This window comes from Sciurus carolinensis, chromosome X, assembly GCF_902686445.1.
Source record: "Sciurus carolinensis chromosome X, mSciCar1.2, whole genome shotgun sequence".
NCBI classification, from domain to species: Eukaryota; Metazoa; Chordata; class Mammalia; order Rodentia; family Sciuridae; genus Sciurus; species Sciurus carolinensis.
In genome coordinates, this window is record NC_062232.1 from 48068839 (window position 1) to 48087728 (window position 18890).

At 36.0% G+C, this 18890-nt stretch overlaps 1 protein-coding gene and 1 non-coding gene across 4 annotated transcripts in view; both read right to left on the minus strand.

The window, feature by feature from the left end:
- Window positions 1-18890, minus strand: part of Mtmr8 (myotubularin related protein 8) — an 84389-nt gene that overhangs the window by 61933 nt on the left and 3566 nt on the right. The gene's annotated exons all lie outside the window — the stretch shown is intronic.
- Window positions 12832-12903, minus strand: Trnaa-agc (transfer RNA alanine (anticodon AGC)). Its single transcript has one exon. It is a non-coding gene; the product is annotated as a tRNA-Ala (tRNA).

The following is an 18890-nucleotide window of genomic DNA, read 5'->3' on the forward strand; positions in this document are numbered from 1 at the left end:
CCATTCATGTAATCTTAAATGTATATAGGGTACTGATGTTTATCTCAGTCCACGATCTTTCCTCCCCCACTCCTTCCCCTCCCCTCATTTCCCTCTATAAAATCAAATGTTCCTCTATTCTTCCCTTACCCCCTCCTGACCTTGTTATGTATCAGCATCCACTTATCAGAGAAAACATTTGGCCTTTGGTTTTGGGGGATTGGCTTATTTCACTTGGTAAGATATCCTCTATCTCTATACCTTTACCTGCAAATGCCATAGTTTTATTCTTCTTTATGGCTGAGTAATATTCCATTGTGTATGTATACCACAGTTTGTTTATCTATTCATGTATTGAAGGGCATCTAGGTTGGTTCCACAATCTAGCTATTGTGAATTAAACTGCTACAAACATTGATGTGGCTGCATCACTTTAACATGCTGATTTTAAGTCTTTTGGGGATAAACTGAGAAGTAGGATAACTGGGTCAAATAGTGGGTCCATTCCAAGGTCTCTGAGGTAGGTTTGATATCTAATGAGGGCTCACTTCCTGGTTCATAGACAGTGATCTTGCTACATTCCTCATGTTGCAAAAGGGGCAAACAGGTTGTTAAGCCTTTATAAAGATATTAATCCCATTCATGAGGACAGAGACCTTGTGAGCTAATCACCTCCTAAAAACTTCACCTGCTAATATTATTACATGGGAGTTAGGTTTCAACATATGAATTTGGGGGATACTAACTTTCAGACCATAGCACCCTTCCTTATCCCTGATAATTTACTCTGAATTCTGCTTTGTTTTCTATTACTATAGCCACCACAACTTTCTTTTGATTACTGTAAGCATTACATATTATTCAATTATCTTTTTAGTTTATAGATGCCTTATAGTGGGTTTCTTAAAGATAATACATAGTTAGGTCTTTTTTTATTGGTCCACTCTTCATAGTCCTTTTTAATTGGTGTATTTAAACCACTGACAAAGTGAAGGTGGACATATTTGGATTAATATGAATGTATTCCAACTGATTTCTGTTCATTGTCTTTGTTCATTGTTTTTTAAATGTTTTTTGGTTGTAGATGGACACAATTCCTTCATTCCATTTTTTTAATTTTTATGTGGTACTGAGGATTGAACCCAGTGCCTCACATATGCTAGGCAAGTGCTCTGCCACTGAGCCACAATCCTAGCCCCTGTTCTATGTTTGTTTCTTTTTGTTTTTAGCCTTCTCTGGTTTTAACTGAGTATTTTACATTATTCTGCTCTTTTCTCTGTCTCAGCATAACAATTATATTTCCTTTTTCACATTATTCATTTTTGCTTTGAGTTTATAGTGTACAATTTACTAGTCCGCTTTGAAATAATACCTTACCAACTTTACAGGGAGTACAAGTACTTTATAACAGAATATTCCAAGCCTTCCTCCTTTCCCATATAGCTTTTGGGAATTCATTTCACATATCCATAAACTATACTCATTGAATACATTGTTCCTATTATTATTTTGGACATACTATTAACTATTAATTCAATTAAGTGTAAGAAAAGTAGGGGCTGGGGTTGTATCTCATTGTTAGAACACTTGCATGTGTCAGGCACTGGATTTGATCCTCAGCATGATATAAAAACATAAAATAAATGAATAAAATAAAGGTATTAAAATACATATTCATGTATGCAATTCTCAGGTGCCTTGGACACAATTATGTCCTGGTGAAATGTTTAAAAAAAAGTATAAGAAAAGTAAAATATATTACTTTCATTTGTTCCTTTTCTAATATTCTTCCAAGTTTCTGACATATCATTTTTCTTCTCTCTGACTTTGTTTTCTGTTTCTTGTTTCGTTTTACTCTTTTTTGCAACGCACTTCTACTAGTGACAAATTCCTTCATTTTTCTTGTCTGAAAAAAATATTTCTTCTTCATTTTAGAGGGATAATTTCAATGGATACCCATTTCTAAGTTGGTGACTCAAATTTCAACACTTTATTTTTGTTTGCATTATTTCTAAAGAAAATCCAATATAATTTATATATTCTTTCCTCTCTATGTATGTTTGTACTCCCCCTAGTTTTTTAAAAAAATATTTTTAGTGTTTATCCTGCTTAGTGTATCCTCTGATCATTCTGGAGCTGTGCTTTATTTCTATTATTAACTTTGTGGAAATTCTTAGTCATTATTGATTCAAATATTTTACTTTTTTCCTTTCTGTCTTCTCTTTGATATTCCTATCATGTATATGTTACGTCTTTTGCAATTGTCTCATAGATATTGAATATTAATTTTTAATTCTTCTTCATTTTTACATTTTCATTATGGAAATTTCTTTTGCCATTTCTTCAAGACTACTAATTGTTTTGGTTATTTCCAGTCTACTGATGATCCTGCCAAAGGTTTTCTATTACAGTGGTTTTGATTTTCACTATTACCTTTTGAATCTATCTTAGAGTTTCCATCTCTCTGCCTATAATGCCTGTTTATTCTGCTATGTTATCTACTTTTTCATGAGGGTGTTTAACATATTAATCATATACATTTTAAATTCTTGGTATGATAATTTTAACCTCTCTGCCACATCTGAGACTTGTTGTGATTGATGTGCACTCTGTTCCTTCAAAACCAAAGTGCCAGAAGGGTTATCTCCTTTAGGATGAGGGAAGAATGTGCTCTAGTCCTCTCTCATTGCCTTGGTTGTGGACATCTTTTCCCTATATCTTTTTACATATCTTTTTATATCTTTTCTAAGTACATATGTGTCCAAATTTCATTTTCTTATAAGTACACCAGAAAATATTTGCAAAACACATCTCTGAAAAAGGATTGGCATTCAAATAGACAACTAACTTTAAAAACTCAACCATAAAAAATCCAATTAAAATGGGCAAAAGATCTGAATTGGCACCTAATCAAAAAAAGACTTAAAGATGGTAAATAAGCATATGAGAAGATGCTCAATATCATATGTCATTAGAGGATTCCAAATTACAAGATACCACTAAAAACCTATTAGAATGGCTAAAATACAAAATACTGGCAATACCAATTGCTGAAATGCTGTTGAGGATGTGGAGCTGTAAGAACTCCCATTTGTTACTGGAGGGAATGAAAAATAGTACAGTCAATATGGAAGACAATTTGGAAATTTCTTACAAAACTAAACATACTCTTAACATCTGATCCAGCAACTGTACTCCCTGGCATTTATACAAAACAACTGAAAGTTATGCCCAACCAAAAACCTGCACATAAATGTTTATTTGCAGTTTAATTCATAATTGTTAAAACTTGGAAGCAATCAAGTTCCTTCCTTCAATACAAGTAATGCATAAGCTAACTGTGCTGTATCCATACAATGGAATTAAATGAAATGAGCTATCAAGCCATGAAAAGAGATGAAGGCACCTTTGTTACATATTGCTAAATGAAAGAAACTAACCTGAAAAAGCTACATACTATGCTATTTCAACAAATAACACTCATTTCAAAGAAAATTATGGAGAGAGTGAAAAGATTAGTGGTTGCCAGGAGTTCAAGAGAACGAAGAGTGGTACAAATAGATGGAACATAAGCCATTTTTAAGGCAATGAAATTAATTTGTATGATTTCATGTAAGGGGATACATGACATTATATCTTTGTCAAAAAACAGAATATATAATACAAAGCATGAATGACAATGTAAAGTATAGGCTATAGTTAATAGTAATGTATCAAAATTGGCTCATTAATTTTAAGTAATTTACCACATTAATGTAAGATGTTAATAATAGGAGAAACTGGAGTGGATGGTGAAGATGTATATGGAAACTCTTTGTACTTTTCACTCAATTTTTCTGTGATCTAAAATTGCTGACAATGGCATTGTGGGAGGAAGTAGCTAGATCCTCTGAGTTCATACAGTTGCAGGCTATCTCCTAGAACTCGCCTTGTGGGTACAGAAGATCTGAGGGGGCTACAGTACACCAGGCCTGAATATTGTGATCTGAGGCCTCAACATTTATCTGGATGGGAAAGATTGTGTGATGGGCAACTAAAGGGGCAGAAATTGGCTTAAAAGAAATAACATTTACACCAGAAAAGATCAAAGATGGGATCCACACAACAAATACCAAAATAGTAGGGAGAATGCGCCTCTTGATGCAGGTTTCAATTTTTTTGTGTTGTTTGCTGCTTCTCCATCAGAGCTTTGTTTGAAAGGTGGAACAAAGGCTAAAACAGCACTACAGATCAATTAAACAGTGACAGTTTTCAAGCCAACTGTTGAACAAATTGTTTTCAAATTTAATTGCAACATTAAAAGGGTTTTAATTACCCAATAGAGAGTGTTGAATGATTGTCTGAATGTTACCAATTCAAGAGTTGAATCCAATAAATTTAAATGATAATGACTCTGTAACTAACATGTGTGGAATAATATTTGTTGTGATTTGCTATTCTAAGGTAGAAAAGATATGGTGTGGCAGCTGAGAAATGCATCAGAAAGGAGATCAGGGATCTCTGTTAATATCTATGGCAATGGCAATGGAATAATCAATACTGCTGAGACATCTACTGTCTGGGTCATACTTGATAAAGCATAAATGAAGACCAGACTGACAGTGAAGCTCCAGAAATGCTATTAGAAAATCTTAGATATGGTGGTACTATGAATGAGTATCTGCAAGACCATTGTTTTCAAGACATTAGCCAATCAAATTTACAAAGAAAAATAGGAACTTTACATTCCATATACAAGTGGCTATACATTTTTCTAAACAACTAGCAAAGTGTAAATTTACTGTGAATAAATCAGAAAATGAAGGTGCCTCCAAAGACACTCATTACTGACTGTAAAAGAACTGAGACAAAAAAATCCAAAGCTATAAGGGTACTGAATGATTCCTCAATGATATCTTATACTAATTCATTTTATAAGTTCTACACAGTGATGAATAAGAAATAACTTACAGGCTGGGATGTAGCTCAGTGGCAAAGCATTTACCTCACATTCGCAAAGCCCTGGGTTTGATCCTCAGTCCCCTCCCACCAAAAAAAAGAAATAATTTAGACATGAAGCACAGTGTTCTAAATTTGCTGATAATGCTTCATCAAATTATCTACTATGAATATATCCCAATATAAACAATGAAATATAAGAGTTGATGGTGCCATTTGCTTGCCTCTCGCCTGTCCATCGCCTGCCTTACACCTATCCATCACCCAACACACGAGGTTCACCTCTCAATCGTCTGACAACAGTCAGCAAACTGATCGCCGACAACCAGTGGACCCCCAGACCAACTGACTGCGCCCTATCACCGGGACCCCAGACCAACTGATTGCACCCAGTCTCCAGGATCCCACAACCACAACAAATACACCTGACCTGCAGGACCCCTGCCGGACCAACCTCATCCCATCTCCAGGACCTCCAGCTGACCATGTCCACCCCTGAGCTGCAGCTCCCCATTTGCCAACACATTTCGAAGCCAGAGCAGCCATCTTGGATAATCCTGGAAGCCTAAGCTCCGATCTTTGGGTGGGGCAAATCCCATCCTGCGATGCCTGCTGGAGGCTTGAAGCGCATTGTCAGGTATCTCTCATGCATCAGGCTACTGAACACTGGGAGGTTTCATTAGCAAATGACTGTTATACAGTAGATTTTCTTTTTTCTCCTTTTAAAAAAATTTAAGTTTTTATTTCTTTACTTTTCTTGCTCTCTTTTCCTTTTGTTTACCTGTTCCCTCAGAGTCCCTTTCTCCCTTTTTTTGCATACTAACATCCGATTTCTTTTGATTACACTCTCACCCTTTCTATTTTCTAGAACTTCTGTATATTCTTTTCTTATCCAATTAACAGCCACATTCTACATCCTTCTGCATCCTCTTTGTCCTCCATTAGAAACTGCAGACCTTATTGCAAACCTGTTTGTTTTACCAAAGATAATATTTGAACTCATTTTGTTTACTATAACAATTTTGTTATTGTCCCCATAGGGGCTATTTGGTCTAGGATTGCATAGTGTCTGATTTGGGCACTGCTAATATTGATCTACCCTTAAAGAAAGGGTTTTGGAAACATATAGGGCCACTATAAGCCTACAGGGGGAAATCTGCAATACCTCATATCTGCACTGCTACAGGGGAAGATACATGAACAACATGAAAAAACAAGGGAAGAAAATGATCCAAACAAATCTAGATTCTACATTAATAGAATCCAGTGACAGTATGGTAGAAGAAATGTCAGAAAAGAACTTCAGATTATACATGATTAAGATGATTTGTGAAGCAAAGGATGAGATATGAGAGCAAATGCAGGCAATGAATGATAATACAAATAAGCTGAAAGAGCACCTGCAAGAAGCAAAAGATCATTTCAACAAAGAGATAGAGATTCTCAAAAAAAAAAAAAAACCAAATGGAAATCCTTGAAATGAAGAAGACAATAAACCAAATAAAAAACTCAATGGAAAGCATCACCAAAAGACTAGACCACTTGGAAGACAGAACCTCAGACAATGAAGACAAAATATTTAATCTTGAAAATAAAATTGCCCAAACAGAGAAGATGGTAAGAAAACCAAAACAGAATCTCCAAGAACTATGGGATATCATGAAAAGAACAAATTTAAGAATTATTGGGATTGAGGAAGGCACAGAGATACAAACCAAAGGAATGAACAACCTATTCAATGAAATAATATCAGAAAATTTCCCAAACCTGAAGAATGAAATGGAGAATCAAATACAAGAGGCTTACAGAACACCAAATGCACAGAATCACAACAGATCCAAATCAAGGCACATTATAAAGAAAATGCCTAACATTCAAAATAAAGATAGGATTTTGAAGGCCGCAAGAGAAAAGCATCAGATTACATGTGGGGGGAGACCAATCCGGATAGCAGCCGACTTCTCAACCCGGACTCTAAAAGCTAGAAGGGCCTGGGACAACATATTTCAACCTCTGAAAGAACATGGTTGCCAACCAAGAATCCTATACCCAGCAAAACTAACCTTCAGATTTGAAGATGAAATAAAATCCTTCCATGATAAACAAAAGTTAAAAGAATTTACAAATAGAAAGCCTGCACTACAGAATGTTCTCAACAAAATATTCCATGAGGAGGAAATGAAAAACAACAATGTAGGTCAGCAAAGGCAGGAACTACTTTAGAGAAAAACCACTCAAAGGAGAAACCAAACCAACTTAAAAACCAAAAATAAGCCAAATGACTGGGAATACAAATCATATCTCAATAATAACCCGGAACATTAATGGCCTAAACTCGTCAATCAAAAGACATAGACTGGCAGAATGGATTAAAAAGGAAGACCCAACAATATGCTTGCTGCAAAAGACTCGTCTCATAGAAAAAGACATCCACAGACTAAAGGTGAAAGGATGGGAAAAAACCTACCACACACATGGACTCAGTAAAAAAGTGGGGGTTTCCATCCTTATATCAGATAAAGTGGACTTCAAGCCAAAGTTAGTCAGAAGGTATAAAAAAGGACATTTCATACTGCTTAAGGGAACCATAAATCAGGAAGACATAATAATAGTAAATATTTATGCCACAAACAATGGTGCACCCCTGTATATCAAACAAATCCTTCTCAATTTCAGGAATCACATAGACCACAATGCAATAATTCTGGGTGACTTTAATGCACTGCTGTCACCACAAGATAGATCTTCCAAACAAAATCCAACGAAAGAAACCATAGAACTCAATAACATAATCAATGACCTAGACTTAACAGACATATATAGAATATTCCATCCATCAATGAGCGGATTCACTTTCTTCTCAGCAGCACATGGAACCTTCTCGAAAATAGACCATATGTTATGCCAAAAAGCGGTCCTTAGGAAATGCAAAAAAATAGAGATACTGCCTTGTGTTCCATCAGATCATAATGGACTGAGAGTAGAAATCAATGACAAAATAAAAAACAGAAATTAGTCCAACACCTGGAGACTAAATAATATGCTATTGAATGAAACATGGATAACAGAAAACATCAGGGAGGAGATAAAAAAAACTCTTAGAGGTCAATGAGAACGACGATACAACATATCAAAATCTCTGGAACACTATGAAAGCAGTACTAAGAAGAAAATTCATTGCATGGAGCATATTCCAGAAAAGAATGAAAAGTCAACAACTAAATGACCTAACATTATACCTCAATGCCCTAGAAAAAGAAGAACAGAATAACAGCAAAAGTAGTAGAAGATAGGAAATAATTAAAATCAGAGCTGAAATCAATGAAATTGAAACAAAAGAAACTATTCAAAAAATTGACAAAACAAAAAGTTGGTTCTTTGAGAAAGTAAACAAAATAGACAAACCCTTAGCCACACTAACAAAGAGAAGGAGAGAGAAGACTCAAATTACTAAGATACATTATGCAAAAGGAAATATCACAACAGACACCACTGAGATACAGAACATAATGAGAAGCTACTTTGAAAATCTGTATTCCAACAAAATAGACACTATCAAAGACATTGACAAATTTCTAGAGATATATGCTCCTCCCAAAATAAACCAGGAGGACATACACAATTTAAACAGATCAATATCAAGCAATGAAATAGAAGAAGTCATTAAAAATCTATCATCCAAGAAAAGCCCAGGACCAGATGGATTCTCAGCTGAGTTCTACAAGACCTTCAAAGAAGAACTCATTCCAATACTTCTCAAAGTATTCCAGGAAATAGAAAAAGAGGGTACCCTACCGAACTCATTCTATGAAGCTAATATCACCCTCATACCCAAACCAGGAAAAGACACATCAAGGAAGAAAAATTTTAGACCAATACCCTTGATGAATATAGATGCAAAGATCCTTAACAAAATATTGGCAAACCGTATCCAAAAACATATTAAGAAAATTGTGCACCACGATCAAGTGGGGTTCATCCCTGGAATGCAAGGATGGTTCAACATTCGTAAATCAATAAACGTAATCCATCATGTCAATAGACTTAAGGATAAGAATCATATGGTTATTTCAATTGACACAGAAAAAGCGTTCAACAAAATACAGCACCCCTTCATGCTCAAAACACTAGAAAAAATAAGGATATTAGGAACATACCTGAATATTGTAAAGGCTATTTATGCTAAGCCCATGGCCAACATCATTCTTAATGGAGAAAAACTGAAACCATTCCCTTTAAAAATGGGAACAAGACAGGGATGTCCTCTTTCACCACTTCTATTCAACCTTGTCCTTGAAACTCTAGCCAGAGCAATTAGGCAGACTAAAGAAATTAAAGGGATATGAATAGGAAAAGAGGAACTTAAGCTGTCACTATTTGTGGATGACATGATTCTATATTTAGAGGATCCAAAATCCTCCTCCAGAAAACTTCTAGACCTCATCAATGAATTCAGCAGAATAGCAGACTATAAAATCAACACACATAAATCTAAAGCATTTTTATACACAAGCGACAAAACAGCTGAAAGGGAAATGAGGAAAACAACCCCATTTGCAATCGCCTCAAAAAAAATAAAATACTTGGGAATCAATCTAACCAAAGACGTGAAAGATCTCTACAATGAAAACTACAAAACATTGAAAAAAGAAATTAAGGAAGACCTTAGAAGATGGAAAGATCTCCCATGTTCTTGGATAGGCAGAATTAATATTGTCAAAATGGCCATACTACCAAAAGTGCTACACAGATTCAATGCAATTCCAAATAAAATCCCAATGATGTACCTTACAGAAATAGAGCAAGCAGTCATGAAATTCATCTGGAAGAATAAGAAACCCAGAATAGCAAAAGCAATCCTTAGCAGGAAGAATGAAACAGTGGGTATCGCAATACCAGAACTTCAACTATACTACAAAGCAATAGTAACAAAAATAGCATGGTAACAAAAATAGACAGGTAGATCAACAGTACAGAATAGAGGACATGGACGCAAACCCAAATAAATACAATTTTCTAATACTAGACAAAGGTGCCAAAAATATGCAATGAAGAAAAGATAGCCTCTTCAACAAATGGTGCTGGGAAAACTGGAAATTCATATGCAACAGAATGAAACTAAACCCCTATCACTCACCCTGCATAAAAATCAACTCACAATGGATCAAGGACCTTGAAATAAGACCAGAGACCCTGCATCTTATAGAAGAAAAAGTAGGTCCAAATATTCACCTTGTTGGCTTAGGATCAGACTTCCTTAATAGGACTCCCATAGCACAAGAAATAAAAGCAAGAATCAATAACTGGGATAGATTCAAACTAAATAGCTTTCTCTCAGCAAAGGAAACTATCAGCAATGCGAAGAGAGAGCCTACAGAGTGGGAGAATATCTTTGCCACTCATACTTCAGATAGAGCACTAACTTCCAGAATATATAAAGAACTCAAAAAACTCTACACCAAGAATACAAATAACCCAATCAACAAATGGGCTAAGGATATGAACAGACACTTCATAGAAGAAGATCTACAAGCAATCAACAAACATAAGAAAAAATGTTCACCATCTTTAGTAATAAGAGAAATGCAAATCAAAACTACACTAAGATTTCATCTCACCCCAATTAGAATGGCAATTATCAAGAATACAAGCAACAATAGGTGTTGGAGAGGATGTGGGGAAAAAGGTACACTCATACATTGTTGGTGGGGCTGCAAATTAGTGCAGCCACTCTGGAAAGCAGTGTGAAGATTCCTTAGAAAACTTGGAATGGATCTACCATTTGACCCAGCTATCCCACTCCTCGGCCTATACCGAACAGACTTAAAATCAGCATACTACAGAGATGCAGCCACATCAATGTTCATAGCTGCTCAATTCACAATAGCCAGACTGTGGAACCAACCTAGATGCCCTTCAATTGATGAATGGATAAATAAACTGTGGTATAAATATATACAATGGAATATTACTCAGCTATAAAGAATAATAAATTTATGGCATTTGCAGGCAAATGGATGAAATTGGAGAATATCATGTAAAGTGAGATAAGCCAATCTCAAAAATCCAAATGGCAAATGATCTCACTGAAAAGCTGATGATGACACATAATGGGGGGTGGGAGGGGGGCAAGAATGGAGGAAGGAGGGACTGTATAGAGGGAAAAGAGAGGTGGGAGGGGTGGGTGGGAAGGAAAAAAATAACGGAATGAATCAAACATCATTACTCTATGTAAATGTATGAGTATGCAAATGGTATGCTGTTACTCCATGTACAAACAGAAACAACATGTATCACATTTGTTTACAATAAAAATAAATTTAAAAAAGAAGTTGGTGGATATGTGTGGAACTGATTTCAATATTAAGGCATTAAAATATTCTTTATTCCTAAAGAAAAAAAAAGAAACAGCATCTGTCAATTTTTTTTAACAAAATGGAAGGAGGGGCAAATTCTATGTCCTTATTTTACCTGACCTAAAGATAGCACGTGACATAGTTATTAATCCCTCCTCTTTGAATCATTTTTAAAATTGAACTTCTCGGGTACCCCATCATTCTGATTTTCCTCAGGTTGCACTGGTGACTCCTGCTCATCAGAAAGATGGTGTTCCAAAGCGATGGTGAATTATCTGAAGTAATACATATAGTTAACAGCAGAACTGAGTTTGAAATCTCTTTTTCTGTGTTTATCCTATTCTAAGCCTTATGCGAGACAGACTGTCAATGAGAGCTGATAAATAAAAGTACAAAGAGAAGGTGGGATAAAAAAAGATTCTACACAAATTGGGTAATTATTTATTCTGACTGAAAGACTATAATAAAAATATACATACATATACATAAAATAAATCTATCCCCATGTTTTTGTGTATGGCAACACTACCATAAGAACACTGGGTGTAAATTCTAACTCTGTCAATGGGATAGTACGTTAGCAAACTTAGGTCACCTCTTGGTGCCAGTTTTTTCATCAGTAAAATGGGGGAAATTATGTCTGCCAATATGAGGTTATTGCAAACATTAAATACATACATATCTGACTCTACTTCATAAACCAAAAGTGTTGATTATTACAGGATAATAATTCTTTAATTATATTTCAGCTATAGCAAATAAATTCTGCAGTGGCCTAGTCTCATAAAGACAAATTTCCTTTCAGGGAAATCAGTGGTCCTACCTGGGCATATGCCAAGACAGCTATAAAACAAAACAAAAGAAAAAAACTGAACATTTGTGGTCTCACACCCAAAGATTGATTTAATTGTTCTGAGGTGGCACACTGGAATTTATTAAAGGTGAATCTAATGTGTAGCCATCTTTGAGAGTCACTGAATTAGTTCAAATTTATTAACATCATATTTAAATAAAATGTGCAGTTAAAAAACTAACACAAAAAATCCATGGAATCTGGAATCATTAAAATTACAACTTTAGGGCAATGGTTCTCATGCTTACTTGAATATTTGAAACAACTAGGAAACTTGCTGGTGAAATGCTAATCACTGTTTTGATCATCACATATTGTATACATATATCAAATTATCACAGTGTACTCCATAAATATGTAAAATTATTTTGTGCCAAAAAAAGAAAGATACTGATGCCTGGGTCCCATACCTAGAGAATGTTTAGAAGTCCCTAAGTGATTATAGTATGTAGCCAAGACTGAGAATCACAGATTTAAAGAATCACAAATGTATCCTCTTATTTTCCAAGGCTAGTCTCCAAAGTTCATGGCTAAATATATAAGAACAATAGCTATAATAACAAAATAGAGATGTTACTGTGTACCAAGTACTGAACTGTACAATTCATTTTTTTACTACAACTCAGTGCAGTTATGGCTTGAGAGAAAAAAAAAATCTCTTGATCACTTGCCCCCAGAATTCTGTCCTGCAAAGTCATTCTTCTTCAGCAGTGCTGGGAATTGAACCCAGGGCCTCATGAATGCTAGACAAGTGCTCTACCATTGAGCTACATTCCCAACCCTGAAAAGTCATCCTAAGACTGTTTTCCAATCCCAAGAAATACACTTCTTGTTTTATTGTACAGGCTGGGAAGGCATTTATTTCCAGAACAAAGCCAAATTTGCTAGAGGAATATATATTGTTACACCAAATTTTAAGAGGCCATTATTTTGGACTGAGTTCCTACAACAGGTTACAGTAAATGTGGACAAACCAAAATAGAGCCCTTTATGCTAAATATTACACTGCAGACAGATCCCCAAACTAGTATTTCTTTTTTTTTTGAAGAGCACAATTAATATATTTGACATAACACTGCACCCAGACAATACAGAATAAACCCACTTTTTGAGAACATAAATCAGATCTCAAAACTTTGAAAGATTTAATATCTCCTTTGAACTCAGAGGTGATTTCTTTTCCCAGAAAAAAAGAGATTCCAGTTGAACTGAGTCAATATAGTAAGTCCCTTATACTTCAAACCTCCCAAGAAAGGAAAATGGAGTAACCTGATGTTATCCAATCAGTTGTTTTCTGTTTTGTTTTGTTTGTTTGCTTTGTTTTTATACCAGGGATTGAACCCAGGGACACTTAACTACTGAACCACATCTCCAGCCCTTTTTATTGTTTATTTTGAGACAGGGTCTCACCAAGTTGCTTAGGGCCTCACTAAGTTGCTGAGGCTGGCTTTAAACTTTCAATCCTCCTGCCTCAGTCTCCCAAGCTGCTGGAATTACAGGCAAGCACCACCATGCCCGGCCCAACAATCAGTTTTGTTTTCTTTTGTGACTTCCTTGTTCCTACCATACAAAACCCACTATTCTATTGCCCAGGGGGAGTTCTCACTTGTTTTTTAACTGGGGATCAAACTCAGGGGCTCTCTCCCAAGGCGCTATGTCCTCAGCCATTTTTGAGACAGGGTCTGGCTAATTTGTTGAGGCTGGTCTCAAACTTGTGATCTTCCTGCTTCAGCCTCTTGAGTAGCTGGGATTACAGATATGTACCACCAGGCCTGGTTCTCCTTCTATTTTATAGAATGGAAGCTCCCTTATTCATGAATTGTTAAGGAAAAAAGTCAGCTAGATCTGTAACTGCAATTTAGTCCTTAGACAATATTGAAGGGGGGCTAAAGGGTAGCTCAATTAAAAGAGATAAAGGGGAATACAGCCAAAATTGGCCAATTACAAATGCAGGGAGGAGGGACCAGAGAAAGAGTAGAGTTAAGCAAAAAAAAAAAAAAAAAAAAAAAAAGGTCTGGTTTAAGATAAGAAAAGTCTCTCAGAACCTAGGAACTAGAAACCCAAATGGTGAAAAAAGAATCCACACTAACCTTCAGACACAGAATGGCAGGGGATTGGCAAAATACATATGCAGAAAGCTGCAAAGTACTGCTACAAGAGAAACATGGATACAAAGCATTTCTTTTCCTGATGGGGCAGCTTAAGAGAGGTTGTCATGGTTTATAACTGGAATGTTCCCCAAATTCTCATGTGTTGAAGACTTGGTCCCCAGTGCAGACATGTTGAGTTGGGGCTTTTAGAAATTTATTGGATCATGAGGGTTCTTACCTCATAGGATTAATCCACTTGATGGATTAATAAATGGACTATTTCAGGAGGTAGGGGAAACTGTAGAAAGGTGGAGCATTATTGGAAGAAGTAGGTCACTGAGGGCATACTCTTGGGAGAATACATTTTGTCCCCCACCCCAGAGCCACTGCCCTCCTTTATTCCTGGCTACCATGAGCTAAGCTCTCCTCTTCTAAGATATCCTGACTCACCTCAGACCAAAAGCAATAAAGCCAGTCAACCATGGAATGAGATCTCTAAAACTGTGACCCCAAATAAATCTTTCCTCCTTTAAGTTGTTTTCCTCTGGTACTTATTATAGCAATGAAGAGATGACTAACACAGAGGCATTGTGCTAAACTGAATGCAGGAGTTATATATAAAAGTGATGGGAGTAGTTTGGCCAAAGTCATGTGATGACTTCAGACAATTCAAAGCTAGAAGAAAAAGTAGGCTTATTCTTGCTAAAAGGACAACACTGTGATTAGGTTAACAGAAGAAATCAGTGTCAGCTACACAGGAACTTACCCTTTTAAGCTTAGGTAAAGACATTACACTTCAGGGAAAAACTGGGCCAAGGGGCAGAGAGTAGGACTTAAAATAGTAAAGTATCTATATCTCTCTCATGACTGTCCCAGAGATCTTGTACAGCCCTGAATGGCAGGAGATTCTTAACAAGGGGAAAAATTTGGCCACTAAAGAGTTCCAGTTAAGACCCTGGGCACTATCTACTGGTTATGGTTTGGATGTGAAGTGTCCCAAAAAAAGTTCCTGTGTTAATGCAGGAATATTCAGTTGAAAATTATTAGATTATGAGAGCTATAGCCTAATCAGTTCATCCTGCTTTGAGTGGATTGGCTGGGTGGTGACTGTTGGCAGGTGAGCTGGAGGTGGTGGCTTGTTAGGGGTGTGCTCTGGAATGGTTCTTCTTCCCTGAGGCCCCTTCCCCTCCCTCTCTCTGCTTTTTTATCCCACCATGAGATGAGCAGGTTTCCTCCACCTCACCTTGGGCCAAAAACAATGGAACTGGCTAAGACAAATTAAACTTCTGAAACTGTGAGCCAAAATGAACTTCCTTTTCTTAGTTGTTCTCATAAGGTATTTTAATTCCAGCAACAAAAATGTGACTAACACACTACCAGAAGTGTACACTATCCAAGTATACAGGGTAGTATGCATCACTTGTAAAGTACTTGTTGAGAAAGACTCAGTGGAGGGTAAAACTGTTGTTTTAAAGGCTGGTCTTCCCACAGGGCTCCACATAGCAGGAAACCTGTGCCTATTAGCAGATCACAATGTCTACGAGACCTGTAATTACTGATTCTTCCCTCTTTTTACTCGTGGGCATGAGAAGTCCCTCTGGTTCAGAGATAGTGTGGTAAGAAGTTCCTCTACCTGATGTGCTTTTAGCTAATGGAAACCCATGTTCCATTGTATATGCATATGTGTGTACAGAGAAGGACAGACAGATGTGGAGGGAGAAAGAGAAGGAAGAGAGAAGAGTGGAAGAGAGGGAAAGGAGGAAGAAGGGAGGGAGAAGGGAAGAAAAGTAAAGAGAGAGAGAAAAGGTAGAAAACAGAGAACATGAAGATTGTATTATTTTTTGAAGTAGTATAGCACCACTACATACTATACAGACTCTAATTCCCAGGCAGACCACCCAATTTCTTTGTTAGTTTTGCCCTCCTGGGCTGGATACAGAGCTTTCTGACATTTATAAGCTCTCTACTGTTGGAAAAGCTATGGACCATAAACCATATTTTTTCATTTCCCTTCCAGGAAGGGAGGAAGAGAGGAAATAAGGTGTACTTCAGAGGTCTCTGAATCCATTTATTTTCCTTAGTTGACACAATTGTTTGCAATAACTCAGATACACTGCAAAAATAAATAAAAGATGAGACATCTGCCTCTGGAGTACCAATAATATAATAATATCATCAGCCATATACATGTTCAAAGCAAGCCCTGCCCTGAATGGCATTGCCTCCAGCAGCAGAGAAAATTTTCTAGGAAAACAACCTCTGTACCCTGCATATATTAAAAATGTTTTCTCCTGATTTCATGGCAAACATCTATAATTAAAGTCTCATCTTTAAAATAATAAGTAAGAAAATATGTAATCCAGAGAGGGAGAAGAAAGGGAAAGGTGGAAGACAATTTAAGTCTTGAGAGACAATATGAACAAGTGTTTCAAAAACAACCCAGGCTAGCCTTGAACTTATGGCTCCCAATATATTATTTTCAGTCCCCCCCCACTGCATAAAGCAAACTTGAAACTTGGAAAGGAATTCCCATAATCTCCGTATCTATCATTAAGTGCCAAGAGTTAGAATGAACCTTCCAGATGGATACCAGCACTTTTTCAAGGCAAGTTCCATGAACCCTAGTTCCATAGAATGTTAATAGGTATATACACAAACATGTACATATGGCACAAAGAGATTTGTGGTCAGGGTAAGGAAACAGTGAATTAAACACAAGCAGGTTTATGTACTGTAGGGCTTCTCAGATCCTTTAATAGGTGAATATGCACAATCTCCACATTTTGTGGGGAATCAACATATTTTATTTTAGAAGCCTCCTTATTTTTAAACAAATTATATTGTGGGACAAGTGGTCACCAAAAAATAGTTTAGGAATGCTGGTATAATATAATCTTCTCATTTTTTGAAGTAGTATAACACAGTAGTTCAGAGCACATACTTTTGAGTTACAGATTGTGTGGCATTTATTATAGCTCTTGGCAAGTTGTTTAAGCTTTCTGAGTGATTTACTTAATCTTTAAAATGAGGTTAGAGCTAGGGATTAGCTCAATGGTACAGCACTTGCCTATAGTGCATAAGTCTGGGTTTGGTCCCCAGCACACACAAAAAAAATTCTTAAAATGAGGACAATAACAGTATTGCTATAAGGATAAAATGGGGATATATTATGTAATATTTATTTAAAGAAATGAGAATATTATCTGGAACTTGGTAGCTCTGTAAATGTTAGCTATTATTATTTTACCCACAAGTAAATTAAAGTCAAAAGAGGTTTAAGAAAAAAAATCTAAGGTCACACAACACATCAGTATCAAACCTGGGACAGAATGCAGGTATTCTGACTGTCCAATATTGATTTCTCAAATAATGAAAATGTCTTTAGAATGTATTAAAAAATCTTCCTAAAGCACTTAAGTATTATACCACAAAACTACATGTGCTATCTAAAAAGACATGCCCTTTAAACAAATCCCATTGGTTTCTAGGAGTAATTAGTTGGGGGTTTCTCAAGTATTAAGTAAGGTCAAAGGAGAAAGTTTCGGTGATGAAGAAAGGTGTTCTGATGCCTATAAAATAGTGGATGAACTAAAACCAATTGGATCTGGACTTTTGAGAACTAGAAGTGAAGCAAAATTCTCACCTCTAGGGATCTCATTTCCTTGATAATGAAAAACACTTCTTTATCCAGCTTCATCTTTATTTATTTTGATCCTGCCTCTTTCCTAAATGAATTTGAGGTGCTTTGTAATAAAGGACAGATTGAAAATCAGGTTATACAAAAATCAAAACCATGAAAAGGAGGAGGAAGCAACTGTGTTAATTACAAGGGCTAATATAATTGTGATTGAATATTTTAATGGTTTTTAGCTTCCTAGAAGTTATGCCAAAAATTTTCTGCCTTTAGGAATGCTTCAACTAAACTGTAATCTCCTTGAGAACAGGTAGAATACACAGTTTTTCAAGTACTACAAAGTGTTATTACTTTTAAAATTATTACCTAGAATACCATTCTATACCCATCTGACACTCCAATTATCTTGGCTATTGTTTCTATGATAAGTCCGCATGGTTTATTATAGTCTGAACTAGCCATGCATACTAACTAACTAAAAGACAATGCCATCTACACTACTTGCTAAATATTTGGCCTTGGACAAGAAACTTCAGCTTTCAGGGTCTCAGCTTTCACACTGTGAAGTGAGAGGCTTAGACAATTAGTATAAAATATTTAATTCTTTATGTATTTTCAGTTCTACTGAAGTATAATTTACATACCATAAAATTCACTCGTTTAAGTGTATAGTTAAATGTAAATAAATCTATGGTTGTACAAGCATTTCTACAATGAAATTTTAGAACATTTCCACTGTACCAAAAAGAATCCTCATTCCCATTCTTCATTTAGATAATCTTCTAAAAGGTCCTTTCTAACTTTACATTTCCAAACTTACAAAGTTTTACTAGTTCTTTGTTTCTTACAGAACCAAGTTCAAATTCCTCACTGTAACATTCAAGGTCTTTTACAATCTACAAAACCTATCCCTCCAACTCAATTCCTTCCTCAAATACCTCTTATCCCCTTGCTTTAAATAGTTAGCTGCTTCTGAATTTATGACCTTGCAATTCCCCTGGCAGGGAGTCCTCCCAAATCTCTTATTCAGACTCAGCTTA